This window comes from Ranitomeya variabilis, chromosome 2 (genome assembly GCF_051348905.1).
Source record: "Ranitomeya variabilis isolate aRanVar5 chromosome 2, aRanVar5.hap1, whole genome shotgun sequence".
NCBI lineage: Eukaryota > Metazoa > Chordata > Amphibia > Anura > Dendrobatidae > Ranitomeya > Ranitomeya variabilis.
The window spans coordinates 354342168-354358792 of record NC_135233.1 but is presented as its reverse complement, the minus strand read 5'-3'; the positions used below and the strand labels follow the sequence as shown (position 1 = coordinate 354358792).

Genomic DNA, 16625 nt, shown 5'->3' with positions numbered 1-16625 from the left:
GAATGTCTCTTTGTTAGCTGGTTGCTCTAGTGGACTGAGGTTCTCCCCATGTGCCATGAGTTGGCACATGGGTTCTTGTAATCTCAGGATGGTTTTTTTGATTAGGGTTTTTTGCTGACCGCTCAGTCCCCTTTTTTGTCATTCTGCTTTCTAGTTTTCAGCGGGCCTCTATTTGCTAAAGCTATATACATCATCTCTATGTGTGTGCCTTCCTCTCATTTCACCGTCAATACATGTGGGGGGCAACTATATCTTTGGGGTTAATTCCTCTGGAGGCAAGTGAGGTCTTTGTTTTCTCTGCAGTACTAGTTAGCTCTTAGGCTGGTGCGTGGCGTCTAGAACCAACGTAGGCACGCTCCCTGGCTATCTCTAGTTGCGTTTGTCAGGCGTAGGGCAGCGGTCAGCCCAGGTTCCATCACCCTAGAGCTCGTTCGATATTTATTATACTTTGCTAATCCTGTGCTATCCCTAGCCATTGGGGATTCATGACAGACACTGCTGAGATATTAAAGGGAATCTGTCACCCCCAAAATCGCAGGTGAGGTAAGCCCACCGGCATCAGGGGCTTATCTACAGCATTATGGAATGCTGTAGATAAGCCCCTGATGTATCCTGAAAGATGAGAAAAAGACGTTAGATTATACTCACCCAGGGACGTTCCCGCTGCTGGTCCGGGTCCGGCACCTCCCATCTTCATCAGATGACATCCTCTTCTGGTCTTCACGCTGCGGCTCCTGCGCAGGCGTACTTTGTCTGCCCTGTGGAAGGCAGCGCAAAGTACTACAGTGCGCAGGTGCTGGGCCTCTCTGACCTTTCCCGGCATCTGCGCACTGCAGTACTTTGCTCTGCCCTCAACAGGACAGACAAAGTATGCCTGCGCAGGTGCCGCAGCGTGAAGACCAGAAGAGGACATCATCTGATGAAGATGGGAGGCGCCGGACCCGGACCAGCAGCGGGAACGCCCCTGGGTGAGTATAATCTAACGTCTCTTTCTCATCTTTTAGGATAGATCGGGCTTACCTCACCCGCGATTTTGGGGGTGACAGATCCCCTTTAAGGGTCTCGGGGCTTGCCACTTGTGAGAGGTGTTTTCTCATCCTTCTTTTTAATGGACCTATGGTGCATTCCACATACTGAAGATTACACATGACACCATTCCACAAGATAAAAAAGTCCCTTTCCGAGACCCCTAGCGTCTCTATTTTTTGTGATCTTGGGTTAGTTTAGTGCTTACTTGTTGGATGCCGAGCTGACTTTTTATTTATAGCATTTTGGTGCAGATTAGTGTTGAGCATTCCGATGCTGCAAGTATCGGGTATCGGCCGATACTTGCTGTATCGGAATTTCCGATACCGAGATCCGATATTTTTGTGATATCGGGTATCGGTATCGAAACAACATTAATGTAAAAATGTGTAAAAGAAAGAATTAAAATAAAAAATATCGCTATACTCACCTGTCCGACGCAGCCTGGACCTCAGCGAAGGAACCGGCAGCGTTGTTTGTTTAAAATTCGCGCTTTTACTTGGTTACGTGAATTCCCGGCTTGTGATTGGTCAGGGCGGCCATGTTGCCGGGACGCGGACCAATCACAGCAAGCCGTGACGAAATTACGTCACGGCTTGCTGTGATTGGTCCGCGTCCCGGCAACATGGCCGCCATTAACCAATCACAAGCCGTGACGTCACGGGAGGCTGGACTTGCGCGTTTTTTTAAAAAGCGCGCGTGTCCAGCCTCCAGTGACGTCCCGGCTTATGATTGGTCACGGCGCCATGTTGCCGGGACGCGGACCAATCACAGCAAGCCGTGACGAAATTACGTCACGGCTTGCTGTGATTGGTCCGCGTCCCGGCAACATGGACGCCATTAACCAATCACAAGCCGTGACGTCATGGGAGGCTGGACACGCGCGTTTTTTAAAAAGTGCGCAAGTCCAGCCTCCCGTGACGTCACGGCTTGTGATTGGTTAATGGCGTCCATGTTGCCGGGACGCGGACCAATCACAGCAAGCCGTGACGTAATTTCGTCACGGCTTGCTGTGATTGGTCCGCGTCCCGGCAACATGGCCGCCCTGACCAATCACAAGCCGGGAATTCACGTAACCAAGTAAAAGCGCGAATTTTAAACAAACAACGCTGCCGGTTCCCTCGCTGAGGTCCCGGCTGCGTCGGACAGGTGAGTATAGCGATATTTTTTATTTTAATTCTTTCTTTTACACATTTATATGGTTCCCAGGGCCTGAAGGAGAGTTTCCTCTCCTTCAGACCCTGGGAACCATCAGGGATACCGTCCGATACATGAGTCCCATTGACTTGTATTGGTATCGGGTATCGGTATCGGATTGGATCCGATACTTTGCCGGTATCGGCCGATACTTTCCGATACCGATACTTTCAAGTATCGGACGGTATCGCTCAACACTAGTGCAGATACAATCTTTTGATCGCTCGTTATTGCATTTTAATGCCAAATTGAGGTGACCAAAAAAACGTAATTCTGTCATTTTTACTTTTTTTATCTCGCTACGCCATTTAGCAATCAGTTTAATCCCTTTTTTTAATGATAGATTGGGCGATTCTGAATGCAGTGATACCAAACATGTGAAAAGGGGGTGATTTAAACTTACCATATATACTCGTCTATAAGCCGAGATTTTCAGCCCATTTTTTTAGGTTGAAACTGCCCCTCTCTGCTTATACTCGAGTCACTCCCACCGGTCTATCACCCCTCTCCCCCGGTCCGTCTCTCTGTCACATGCTCACCCTCCCGTCGCGGTCCCTGCTTCTCAGATTGTCTCTGATGCCGGCAGCTGTTTCTATGTTCAGCGGTCACGTGATATTGCTCATTAAAGTAATGAATATGGATGTGACTCCACTCCCATAGGGGTGGAGCACATATTCATTACTTTAATGAGCGGTACCCTGTGAATGCTGAACACCGGAACAAGCTGCCGACGCCGGAGAGACCATCGCCTCTGAGAAGCTGCCAAGGATCGCGCCGGGAGGGTGAGTATGATGGGGGAGGGTGAGCAATTCGATATTCACCTGTTTCTGTTCCACCGCTGTGCGCTGCTCATCTTTTGCATCCACTGGCTATGAGATTCAGGTCAGAAGGCGCGATGACATGTTTAGTGTGCACGCCGCCCTCTGCCTGAACAGTCACTGCAGAGAGCCAGAAGACAGAGCGGCATCCGGCAGTGGAACGGGGACAGGTGAATATTGCAAGTGCTGGTGTCCACGCCTGCTCAGGACAAGAGGTGAGTATGTCATTTTTTTGAAAATCGCAGCAGCATTGGGGCAAATGTTTCTACGGAGCATCTCATGAGGCCGAAGTGTTCTGCACCTTGCTCTGTGAAGGCTAGCGAGAATGCTGTGATTCTCTGTGCACACTCTCTGTGGGTGGCAGCGGGGATGCTTGGGTGCGGTTCAGCACTGCTGCAGTGCTCTAGGGCAGGAGCACTCACTTCTGTCTGCTGCACGCTGTCTGTTCCCGCCAAATCTGACCGCTTCCATGCGCTGTGCCTTTTTTAGCTTAGCCACTCCTCCTGCATCCGGATGCAAGTCTAGGTCCGGTCCACTCAGCTTTCCCCTGGACAACAGAGGAGACAGCCCCAACAATTCCGGACCTGGCACAGAGCAAGTACCCATGGCCCGGTCCTTCTTCTTACACTGCCCCTCTCCTCTTGCTTGCCATTCCACAGGCGAGAGTTCCTGTAGCAAACGTTGACATTCTTCCTTCTCTTGAACAATTCACTGCCAAATAAATTGGTCTTGTTCTTATCGGTTGGGTAGGACTCCAGCTGTTGTCCGTTTGGTGCGGAGTAAGCTGGATTAAATAGTGTCGTCAGGTTGAGTAGTGTCGACAGGTTGAGTAGTAGAGTCAGGTTGAATGGGCAAGGGCGGGGACGCGCCCAGGTTCAATGGAGGAGCCATTTCAGGAGCTTCAAGCTCCTGTTCCTCTGCTGGGCCAATGGGTGATGCCTCAGAGAATTATTCCTCGTCATAGTCAAAGGCTGCAGGAAGGGGTAGCTCAGGAGCAACTTGTGCTCTTTCTGGCTGGTCGAGGTCTCATGACAAGCAAGGACGTAGCATGTTGCAATTCACCACTTCTTCCCCTTCAGCTTGAATCTCATAAACAGGACCATTGTTCCCGATTTGTTTCACCTGCTACGGGGTGTTTTCCCACTGATGCTCCAACTTGCCTTGAGGACGCTTGTTTTGGACCAACACGCGGTCCTCAGCCTTAAGAGCTGTCTCTCGCAGGGGAGTTATCTCAGAATGTTCAGCTCCCGGAACTTGGTCTGCACCAGACGATATAAGATCAGACAATGATCTGCAATCGGTGTCAATGTTCACGGACCCAGGTGGACACCCCCATCTGTGGTTAGTCCTCCTCTGGTTCCAATTCCAGCTCAGTGATCTCTCACTCTTGTCAGCCAAACAGCAGGGTGCATGGTGTTATGGACCTGGTGGTTAGGAGCACCTGAAATGACCTGATAGTCAAACTGCAAAAATAGAGCGAGCTCTGGGAAGTGGGAGCTCTGCTGACCGCAACCCTGATCCTATTATCACACACACTAGAATTAGCCGTGGATCGTGCCTGACTGCCTAGACGACTCTTCACAGCCTGAGAGGTAACTACCCCTAAAGAGAAATATAGCCTCACCTTGCCTCAGAGAAATTCCCCAAAGGAAAAGGGCAGCCCCCCACATATATTGACTGTGAGTTAAGAGGAAGGCACAAACATAGGAATGAGACAGGTTTCAGCAAAAGGAGGCCAGACTGACTAAATAGACAGAAGACAGATAAAGGGATCTTTGCGGTCAGCACAAAAAACTACAAAAAGCCACGCAGAGTGGGCAAAAAACCACCGCACCGACTCACGGTGCGGTAGGTGCCACTCTGCAACCCAGAGCTTCCAGCTAGCGAGACAATATCATAATAGCCAGCTGGACAGAACTTAGCAGGTACTCAGAAATATATTCAGCACACAAATGAACAACAAAATGAGCTTAGCAGGGACTTAGCTTCTATTGCAGTAGACAGGTCATCAGGAGATCCAAGTGAGATCTGAACCAGTACTGATACATTGACAGCTGGCATCAAGTAACGATCTGAGCAGAGTTAAATAGAGGAACCAGCCCAGTACTAAACGATGCAGCTGAGGAAGCCACTTTAAGACCAGCAGCTCCACCTCCAGCCACCAGAGGGAACCCACGGACAGAACTCACAGAAATACCATTCCTGACTACAGGAGGGAGTACGAGAACAGAGTTCACAACAGCATGGGGTGTATCCAGAGGTGTGATGGACTCGGTTGTTGTACACCCAAACTAATTCCGCCACAAACTCAGGCCAGCCAACTTTCCTGTCTTAATCTAATGTCCTCAGCACCTAAATCAATGTATGATTGAAATGTTTGCAGGCCCCAGTTCCTTGGGGGTGGTATGGCGTCATCCGGAATTTCTCAATCTGATACAGATGACAGTTTTTCCATCAGTCGTCCCTGAAAACAGGCGCCCTCATCAAAATGAATTCTCTTTGGACAGCCGTACACTTGAATGAAGTCTCTGCAAATGGCCTGAGCAGTCTGGTCCTGTGTCTGGGTCACCACAGCAAATTTGGTGAAGTGGTCGGTCATCACCAGACAGTGTTCATATCCAAGATGAGCCGGGCCTGCAGTCAAGTAGTCAATCATCAATACTAGTGATGAGTGAATGTGCTCACCACTGCTCGTTACTCGCCCGAGTATCACTATGCTCGGTGTACTCAGCGAGCATTTACGTAATTATTCGGTGGTAACTGGTGTCTCCACCCAGCATTTTTGGCAGACTTTGGAGACCCAATCACGGTGCAGGGATTGTCTGCCAGGCCATGAAACGCCGCAGCCATCTTTGTTGTGGTCATGCAGTGATTAGCTTGGCTATACAGCATCATCCCGAGTATAAAAGACCTGGCACCCCCCTGCTTGCCGCATTCTGTTCTGATTCAGTGAGAGTAGGGAGAGCTGGTGCCGAAATAGGGTCAGAATCGTGGTTTTTAGAGCTAGTGTAGGTCTGCAACTCTTACATCCACAACTCCTGAGAAACCAACAGTCCTTTTTAGGGCTAATTTGTGGGTCCCAATATTGCAGCGCTAGGTAGGCAGGGCACGGCATATCCACATCAGTGCAAGGCCTCCAGGCACTGTATGTGCGTACATAGCTTCCCCTGCATCCCTCCCAAAGATCCATAACTGTCTGCTGCTGCAGCTTCTTTACTCTATACCTAGTTGGATTTTTTTTTTCCAAAAATTTACCCCCCTAAATATACACTCACTGGCCACTTTATTAGGTACACCTGTCCAACTTCTTGTTAACACTTAATTTCTAATCAGCCAATCACATGGCGGCAACTCAGTGCATTTAGGCATGTAGACATGGTCAAGACAATCTCCTGCAGTTCAAACCGAGCATCAGTATGGGGAAGAAAGGTGATTTGAGTGCCTTTGAACGTGGCATGGTTGTTGGTGCCAGAAGGGCTGGTCTGAGTATTTCAGAAACTGCTGATCTACTGGGATTTTCACGCACAACCATCTCTAGGGTTTACAGAGAATGGCCCGAAAAAGAAAAAAAATCCAGTGAGCGGCAGTTCTGTGGGCGGAAATGCCTTGTTGATGCCAGAGGTCAGAGGAGAATGGGCAGACTGGTTCGAGCTGATAGAAAGGCAACAGTGACTCAAATCGCCACCCGTTACAACCAAGGTAGGCCTAAGAGCATCTCTGAACGCACAGTGCGTCGAACTTTGAGGCAGATGGGCTACAGCAGCAGAAGACCACACCGGGTACCACTCCTTTCAGCTAAGAACAGGAAACTGAGGCTACAATTTGCACAAGCTCATCGAAATTGGACAGTAGAAGTTTGGAAAAACGTTGCTTGGTCTGATGAGTCTCGATTTCTGCTGCGACATTCGGATGGTAGGGTCAGAATTTGGCGTAAACAACATGAAAGCATGGATCCATCCTGCCTTGTATGGAGCATCTTTGGGATGTGCAGCCGACAAATCTGCGGCAACTGTGTGATGCCATCATGTCAATATGGACCAAAATCTCTGAGGAATGCTTCCAGCACCTTGTTGAATCTATGCCACGAAGAATTGAGGCAGTTCTGAAGGCAAAAGGGGTCCAACCCGTTACTAGCATGGTGTACCTAATAAAGTGGCCGGTGAGTGTACAGTCTGTTCTGTCAGACTGAGGCCTGTTGAAAAATCATAGTTTGTCAGGCATACATAGCATAGTTGTGTGTGCTAGCCTTGTGCCACATTTTTTATTTTTTTGTGCGTTTTAAATTCACCGAAAAAGGCCTCATATATCTGCGTGCTCCAAGTTTGCTCATTGTAGGCCGGTGTACTTATTTTTTGGCTGTCTGATACGCAAATTCTATACGGCACTATTTTGCATATCAAGCAAACAAAAAGGCCACATATTTGTCAGTGTGGTATTTCCGTGACAGCCGTCATATATCTGCGTACTCCAAGTTTGGTCATTGTAGGCCGGTGTACCCCTTTTTTTGCTGTCTGTCACTGCAATTATATAAAGCACTATTTAGCCAAAAAAAAAAAAATTAAAAGGGCACATACTGTATTTGCCAGTGTGGTATTTCGGTGACAAGCCTCATATTTCTGCGTGCTTCAAATTAGCGCATTTTAGGCTGTTGAAATACTTTTTTTGCTGTCTGCTACCCAAATTATATACAGCATTTTTGCATATCAAACCAAAAAAAGGCCACATATTTGCCAGTGTGTTATTTCCGTGACAGCCGTCATATATCTGCGTGCTCCAAGTTTTGTCATTGTAGGCCGGTGTATCTCTTTTTTTAGCTGTGTGATACTCTACTTCTATACAGCAGTATTTTGCATACAATTACTTTACCAAAAAGCCCCCAAAAATTGAATACAGTCTGTTAGATCTGGCTGAGGCTTGCCTAGTGTTTGGGTTAGAAAAATCGATTTGCAAGCATACTGATCAGATATTATTTCACTACTAATAAATACATTTTTGTTTAGCATTTGAAATAGTGCAGTAGTCCATTTAAAATGGGCAAGGCAAGGGACGGGGAAGTGGACCTGATGATGATGGTTCATGCAGAGGACGAGGCCGTAGCCAACGTGAAAGTGGGCAACAACAAACACCCACATCTTCTCGCTCAACCTTCCTGTCCCAGTTTCTAGGGGACCACAGCACACCACTATTGAAGCCAGACCAGTGTGAAATGGTTGTTGGTTGGATAGCGGCTAATGCTTCCAGTCACTTAGCCACCACCAACACCATGTCTTCTACACTGTCAAGTCTGAGTAGCCATGAGTGTGGTCTGGATATTCCTCACCCTGATCTTCCTTCTTCCCACCATGCCGAGTGCACTGAGACAACTAATCCCACACATGGACAATCTGAAGAGCTGTTCAGTTTTCCATTTCAAGATTCTGGACTCTGTCAGTCAACCTCAAGTGGGGACAGATGATATCGCATGTAGAGCTGCCCAAAGCTTTAACCAGCCTCGGTCACATGAAGGCGATGGTGGGAAAGTGTCACAAGAGTTGGACGATGATGAGACACAATTGCCAGAAAGTCAGGAGGAGGAGCAGGGTGCGGATGTGGAAGACGAGGTGGTGGATGACATAGTGAGTGACCCAACCTGGCAGGAGGACATGCATAGTGAGGACAGCAGCACACAGGGGGAAGAAGGCATATCCCCCCAACAGGCAGGAAGAAGCAGTGTCGTGGCCACAGACAGAAGGCGTGCATCCATTCCCCGCAACACCAACATGAGTGAAGTTGCCATTCCACCTGTGAGATCTTCCTCAGTCTGGCTATTTTTTTAAAGACTCTGCCGATAACCCCAAACAGGCCATTTGCAGCACCTGCCATTCACGCATCAGCCTGACCACCACCAACATGGCAGCAAAGCACCTGAATTTGTAGGCTGAACCCAAGGCTCCAGGACCACTTAGCAGAAAAAAGAAAAAAATATTTACCAGTTCACCTGTCAGCATGTGTTGTGGGGAAGCACAGATATCGTGTAGTCATCACGTGAGCAAGTAATCCAAAAAAGAGAAAAAAGCTTCCAAAAACTTACAAATTTATTAAGGATAAAAGGCAAAGTCCAGTCCAATCCAATAAATTTGGCCCACAACATTACCCGTGCCCTCAACAATGCTGTTACAGGGAAAGTCCACCTAACCATGGACACGTGGACAAGTGCTTGTGGGCAGGGACGGTACATCTCACTGATGGCACACTGGGTTAACATAGTGGAAGCCGGGACCCAGTTGGAACCTTGGGATGAAACACATCCTTCCAAAGACGAGGATTGCTGGGCCTACCTCAATCTGGGTTGCCCCCACAGTCTACAGTTCCTGCACCTCCTCCTCCTCATCCTCCTTCTCTGAAATCCACTCCTCAGTCAGAAGCTGCAAGCACTACAGCACTGCCTCAGCCAAGCGGCAACAGGCTGTGCTGAAGCTAATCTGCATAGGTGACAAACCGCACAATGCAGAAGAGTTGCGGACAGCTCTGAAAGAGCAGTCAGATGTTTTGATGACACCGCTGAACCTCCAGCCAGGTATGGTCATGTGTGACAATGGCCGTAACCTTCTGGTGGCTCTGAGGCAAGGTGAGCTCACAACCGTACCTTGCTTGGCCCATGGGCTTAACCTAGTGGTTCAACATTTTCTAAAAAGCTACCTGGAGCTGCCAGATCTGCTAGTGAAAGTACGCCGTCTGCCCATTTCAGAAAGTCAGCTACAGCTTCAGCCACCCTTGCAGTGCTTCAGCAGCGTTTGCAGCTTCCAGTTCACTGACTGGTGTGTGATGTCCCCACGCGCTGGACTCTACGCTGCATATGTTGGAAAGGAATTGTGAGCAGAAGAGGGCAGTTGTTAACTACCAACATCAACAAGGGCATCGATATTCCGTTCATACTCTACACATAAGACCTCATGAGTGGACATGGATGTCAGACATATGTACCATCCTCCAAAACTTTGAGGACTGCACCAAGATGGTGAGCGGCGATGACACCATAATTAGCATCACTATCCCGCTTCTCAGCATTCTGAAAACCTCTCTGCTCACAGTTATAGAGGATGCATTGCAGGCAGAGCATGAGGACATGGAGCAAGGAAACATACAGGGGGATTACAATCAGCCCAGCCTCATGACTTCGCAACGTGGATTGGTAGGCAATGAGGAGGTGGAGGAAGAACAGGAGCTATTTTCATGCGCTATAGACGGTACTACAAACACATCTGTATTGGCGGGTGTTTAGCGGGGATGGCCTGAGGACAGGGAGGAGGAGGATGAGGAGGACAGCTTGGTCAGTTGTCCTGTTGGTGGGGACACAGAAATCTTGCCTGTTAGCAGTCTGCCACACATGGCTAACTTTATGTTGCGCTGCATTTCACATGACCCTCGCATTATCAAAATTTTGGGTGACACTCATTGCTGGTTGGTGACACTTCTAGACCCATGCTACAAGGAGAACTTTCAATCTTTTCTGTCTGAGGTGAGAGGTGCTTTAAAATGTTGCAGTACCACAGGGCCCTTGTAGCAGAATTATTTAGAAAATTCCCATCATGGTGGCCCAGAGGCAAGGGGTGTTGTCACAAGAAGTGCAATGTTTATGGTGAGGGAGTACCTTGCAGATTGTACAAATATCCTCCGTGATTCCTCTGTACCCTTTAATTATTGGGTATCCAAGCTGGACACGTGGCATGAACTGGCTCTCTATGCCTTGGAGGTCCTGGCCTGCCCTGCTGCTAGCATTCTGTCAGAGAGGGTTTTTAGTGCCGCTGGTGGAACAGATAAGTGCATCCGCCTGTCAACTGAAAATGCTGACAGGCTGACTCTTATAAAAATGAACAAGGGCTGGATTGGGAAAGAATTCTGTACACCACCAAGTGATATATATTCTCTCTTTTGGGGAGGTGTATTCTCATGCACCTCTTCACAACCACACATGGGTTTACGCTTCCAGATTTGGTCTGTTTTTTTCTTATCCTCCTCCTTATCCTCATCCTCATCATCCAGAACCACTATATCACCAAGGTGAATGTGCTCTGTTCTGTTATAGGCCAGTGAATTTAGGGCAAGTGGGCTCTAATGGCACTATATTTTTAAGTCCAAATAGGACAACACATTGGAGAATTGAGCATGACATTACTTTGGGCCTACTTCTTAACTCGGTCTCCTGCAATCTATCCTGTACCTGCCAGTAGATCACCAGTGTGATCGTGCTCTGTACAGTTCATTTTGGCCAATGGGGGCTGTGATGGCACTCTTTTATTTTTTTATAAAAGGATCCCACATTGGGGAATTGGGCATGACATTACTTTGGGCCTACTTCTTAACTCGGCAGCAAACTGCGGCGCCAAAACATGCAAACATGATACATGAAAATTGATCTGCATTACTGCATTAGAAATATGAAAAAATGAGGGCGTTTGGCGCATAAATTTGCCAATTCATGTGTACCTGGTAGCCACATTAAGACATCTCTCGTATACCAGGACCTAGACTTTCATTTCCTCGCTGAGAATAAACGTCTTCATCTGAATGGGAACCTACTGTGAATCCTCTTCTTAGATTAAAATCTCTCTCTCTCTGTGGAGGGGTAATGGTCCTGCTGCTATTAAAACACCTGTGGCTAAGAGGTGGAGTGAAGATTAATGCCACCTGATGCATCATTAAAAATAGTCTCTGTGACTTTAAGAGTCGCTCCTTTGTAAATGAAACAAGATGGGTCTGCTTATGTGTCACACACCACATGGCCAGCTAGGGGTGTTACATGTTACAATGACATTTCCCAGTGAATGCATTTGTAGTGGTTGAAAGCAATGTTAAAGTTGAAAAACGCTTCAAAAACGCTGCTTTTGAACTAAGCCTAAGTGGGGGAGGAAATTATCGGTCTGGGGTTAAATATTTGGCCTTACAGGCAAGTCATTAACCTGCAAAGGATGTACCTTGACATATTCCCAAGCAAAACCCATTTTAGTTTTGTTTTAATGTGTTTTTTGTGGCACCGGGAAAAATGGCATGAATCTCGAAAAAAATTGATTAAAGCTGTGAACTAGGAGTCAGGAATGCTTCCAGGGGCAATCCCCATGATGTCCCTGTGTCATTTAAGCAGTGATTTCATCATTTTCAGATGTTTTTAGACCTTAAAAGGACCCCCGGGGGATCGCGGTAAAAATACTCGAGTCTCCCATAGACTTACATTGGGCTCGTTGTTCTGGCCTAATACCCGAGTATTCCAATTTGCTCGACCCAAGCAACAAGCACCCGAGCATTTTAGTGCTCGCTCATCACTAATCAATACCTCTAAGGGAGCAGAAGTCATGATGGTGTGTGTAAGACCCCTCTGTTCCGGAGGTTTAGCTAGCTCACAGCTTCTGCATTGCCGACAGGCCTCATCTACCACAGCTTTCAGCCGACGACGATGGACTAACTTCTTCAGCAACCAGAACGTCTTCTCTGGGCCAAAGTGACCCCCTCTTTTGTGAGCCTTTGTGCGGCCAGGTGAAGCAGTGTGTCGGGGAGCACAATTTGCCAAGTGATTCCAAGTTCTTGGGTCAACTGGACTTTCTGATAGACCATCTTCCAGTTGGAGCCTTTCCCACTGCCGAAGGATCCGCAGAGTTCCTGGAGACAGGGCGTCTCTCTCCCTTTGGTTGGGAAGTTGTTTCAGAGGTACCCATTGCCTGATCCGAGCGAGTTCCCTATCTTCCTGCTGACGTTGTACCCTGTCATCATGGGATAGTCCCAGGGTGCATCTTCTAGGCATCTCCTCCTCTGTCCCTGCATAGCAACCACCGTCCTGGTGGAATTACGGAATTCAGGGATTTCTTCAGCTTCCAGTTCTTCATCTCAGTTAGGTCCAGGTCTCTCAAGCGTCACTCGTGATAAAGCGTCAGCATGTGGGTTCTCAGCTCCTTTCCGATAGGCGTTCTTATATCTGTACTTAGCCATGCAGGTCACCCATCGCTGCTCCACAAAAGCTGGCTCTATCTGGACTTCGACTCCTTCGAGGGGGGTACAGGCTTGGATAGGCAGAGTGAGCACAGTTTGACCTGGTGGGACGACAAGGTTGGCGGTGGCCGGGACGATCACCTTACCCAATGTTTTTCCTTTACTCGAGGTCTCTTCGGCCTGGGCCATCTGGATCAACTGCTGGAATACTTTCTTCTGAGGGGTGCGAGGGCTTCACCAATTCAGGAACACATCGGTTGTCTCATTGATCGGGATGTTTCCAAGTTCTATCAACACGTTCATCCCTAAAGTCACAGCGGGGCCATTGTCAGGGTCCCCAATGGTCAACACGACTCCTTTCTGGCCCACATTTTTACCACACACAGTGATTTGCATCCAGACCACCTCTGCGACTGGGATGGGCAACTGATTAGCCACTGTCAACTTGATCACGGGGCCTCCTTCAGGTTGAATCGTCTGGGGGAAATGACTTCTGAAGTAGGTCTCAGGCATAGAGGTCACTTGAGAACCGGTATCAACTAAGCAGTGGACGGCCCGACCATCCATTTCAGCCCAAATGAGAGGACTCAGGGAAACTAAACTTGTGGGTCATCTTGCTCTCATCCTTGACTGCTCAGGCTCCGTGCGGCGTCCCCCAGCCACTGAGCCTCCTAGTTTAATGGATGATGGTGGAGAGGTCTTCCCCATCATGCACATCCCCAAGCAAAATGGAGTGTGCCTCCACAGTTGTAACAGGTCGGCTGCTCTTCTAGGCGAGGCGTTCTCATTTCCCAGTGAGGCTTGGGGTCATTTCTGCCCCCAGATGAGTTCAGGGCTGCTGAAGGTTTCTTCTTCAAATCAGACCATTCCTCTCGCATATCCTGGATCTCTTTCTGAAGCTCTCTCACCCAGCTTGGTTTGGTGGCTTGTGAAACGGAGACCTCCCCACTCCAGACCTTTCCTGTTTGGACTATCAGCCCCTGCTCTTGCTCAGGTGCAGGCACTTTGGCCCCAACTTCTAAAAACGACATACGCAGATTTACCCACAAGCGCTCTCGCAAAGCTTGTTTAAGCAGCGCATCTCTAAAGCCTGCCACTAACTGATCCTGCAGAAATATAACAGGGGGTCCTACACCTACGCCCTATCGTTTAGTAATCACAGCATTGATTGCCTGCAGTGCATTCTTGTACTGTCATGGACTCCCTGTCCCTTTGGACATGGCTAAACAAGCACATGTGCAATTCTCTGACGCTTGTGGGGTCTCCGTGCATTTCCTCTAAGATTTGTAACACTTTGTTGAAGGTGTCTTGCTCGTGGGGGGCCCGAACATGACAGAGCTTCTCGCCTCTCCGTCCAAGGCCATCATTGCAATCTCTGCCTCCATTGCGGGGGGTCATGGGGTGCATCCTCAGCATACCCCTGATCTGTTCACTCCAGTCCCATAGTAGGGTGTTGTTCCCTGTAAATTTTGGGAGGTTACTCAACATTGTCCCCAATGAGATGCTGGCCCTTGGGGCACCATCCGCTTGGTCTGTCTCTGGGTGCCTGTGGACTGTATGCTACCAACTACACCAAGTGAGAGCAGGTTGACAGACAAGAGACAGAGCAAGAGTTAACAATTTTAGTTAACACAGGGATATTCCACGCAGGGAGGTAAACAGTTAAATGGGGAAATAAGCAGTTCAGAAGTAAAGGATATACTGGTTGGAGGAACAACGGATCTAATAAAACCAATAATTCGTGTAGGATTAACTTATCCAGTCAGTCAGTTCTCAGGCTGTGGGGTTGCAAGACAAGTGATGGCATCAACAACGGCTGATGGGGGGTTGTTCTGGTAAAGTCCTGTAGATAACAATGATCCATCTTCTGGCAGCAGCGGTTAGTCTCTGATATCTTCCACTGAGCTTCTAGTCCATATACAGGTGCAGTGGAGAGGATACAGGTCGCAGCACAGCTTGAACCTAATGTGGCTCGGCAAATATAGACTGGAGGGTCAGAGTGCAGATAGCGATCACACAGGCAGCACATGAGCAGGCCCGAAGTGTTCTGCACCTTGTTTTGTGAAGGCCAGCGGGGACTCTACCCATCTCTGTGCACAGTCTTTGAGGGTGGCAGCGGGGATGCTCGGGCACGGGACGGTGCTGCTGCAGTGCTCGAGGGCTGGAGCACTCACTTCTCTCTGCTGCATACTGTCTGTTCCTGCCAAATCTGACCGCTTCCACGCACACTGTGGATTTTTTAGCTTAGCCACACCCCCTGCTCCCGGATGCAAGTCTAGGTCTGGTCCACTAAGCGTTTCCCTGGACAGCAAAGGAGACAGCCCTGACAGTTCCGGACCTGGCGCAGAGGAGGTACCCACAGCCCGATCCTTCTTCTTACAAATTCATAGTTAAAGAAGTTGTCCACTAATTGAACATCCCTGTCTCATACCCCATGATTGGCCCTAATAAAATAAAAAAAGCTTATACTCACTCTCTGTGCTGGTACCATTTCAGCAGTGTCGGCACTCACATTCCTGGAGCTCTTGTGCAGTTGTAATGTAACATCAGCCTGATGCCCAATCAGTGCTGACGTCTCTAGCTCCACCTATGGACAAATCAAACATCATGAGGAAGTCAGCTCTCTCATTTCCTCTTGATGTTTGATTGTACAAAGGTAGAGACAGTGAGGACAGCACTGATTGGGCACAAGACTCACCTGTCATAACAACCGCACAACAGCCCCAGGAACGCGAGTGTTGACATGGCTGGAATGGCATCGGCATAGGAAGTGAGTATAAGCTTTTTCTATTAAATCAGTGTCAAACATTTAGATCAAGAAGAGGTTGTCCTAGTAGAGGACAACCCATTTAAGCCATGCTTCAACTCTCAAGGTGAGGGTGACACTTTCCTTCTTAAGAGATAGCTTTATGGATTTTGATTACCATAACCTCTATCAAAACAGGTGACTAATATGATTTACAGGGTTTCTTGAGGAATAGTTAGCCAAGTAAAGGTTTCAATAAGTGAAACATGGCAGGTTCAATGACCAATGAACTTTTAGAATGCGTTATTTAAACCACCAGGTTCTATTATAATGGGCTCATCTTTTGTGATTCTGACCAGGCTCCTTTCCCAACAGTATATTTAATTAACCTCTGGATGCCATATTGAATTGACCCTAGTGTAGTAGGGTTGGGGTAAGCTGTCCTAAACCCCGCCCTTAAGCACATCCCGGCTGGGTGTGTACATATGGATATATATTTGTACATATTTAGATAATGGTATTGCCACATGATATGTGTTACTGCCTATAAGTAATGGTACTGCTACACTAATGAGTGTATTACCGTTTTCTGTATAACAATGTATTTCTATGTATCGTATTTTGTACTTTTGATAGGGAAAATGTAATGTTCATATTTGGCGACTAGTTGGGGGCATTATAGTGTAGAGAGCTTCCAGATAGTGTATAGTGTAGGATAGGGTTAACTGTAGGAGAGGCTGCTGATTAATAAGTCTAGAGAGATGTTTAGCTAGAGGAGAGAAGGGACTGAGCGCCCTTACCATTCACATGGGTCTTAGGCCCAAGAAGTCTCAGCAGGCAAGCAACGTATGAGGAAGCAGTGAAGCCCAGTCATCCTG

General features: G+C 48.1%; 1 protein-coding gene across 1 annotated transcript in view; it reads left to right on the top strand.

Moving 5' to 3' along the window:
• The window catches only part of LOC143805878 (cytochrome P450 2G1-like), a 220013-nt gene that overhangs the window by 103678 nt on the left and 99710 nt on the right, over positions 1-16625 (top strand). The window lies entirely within an intron of this gene.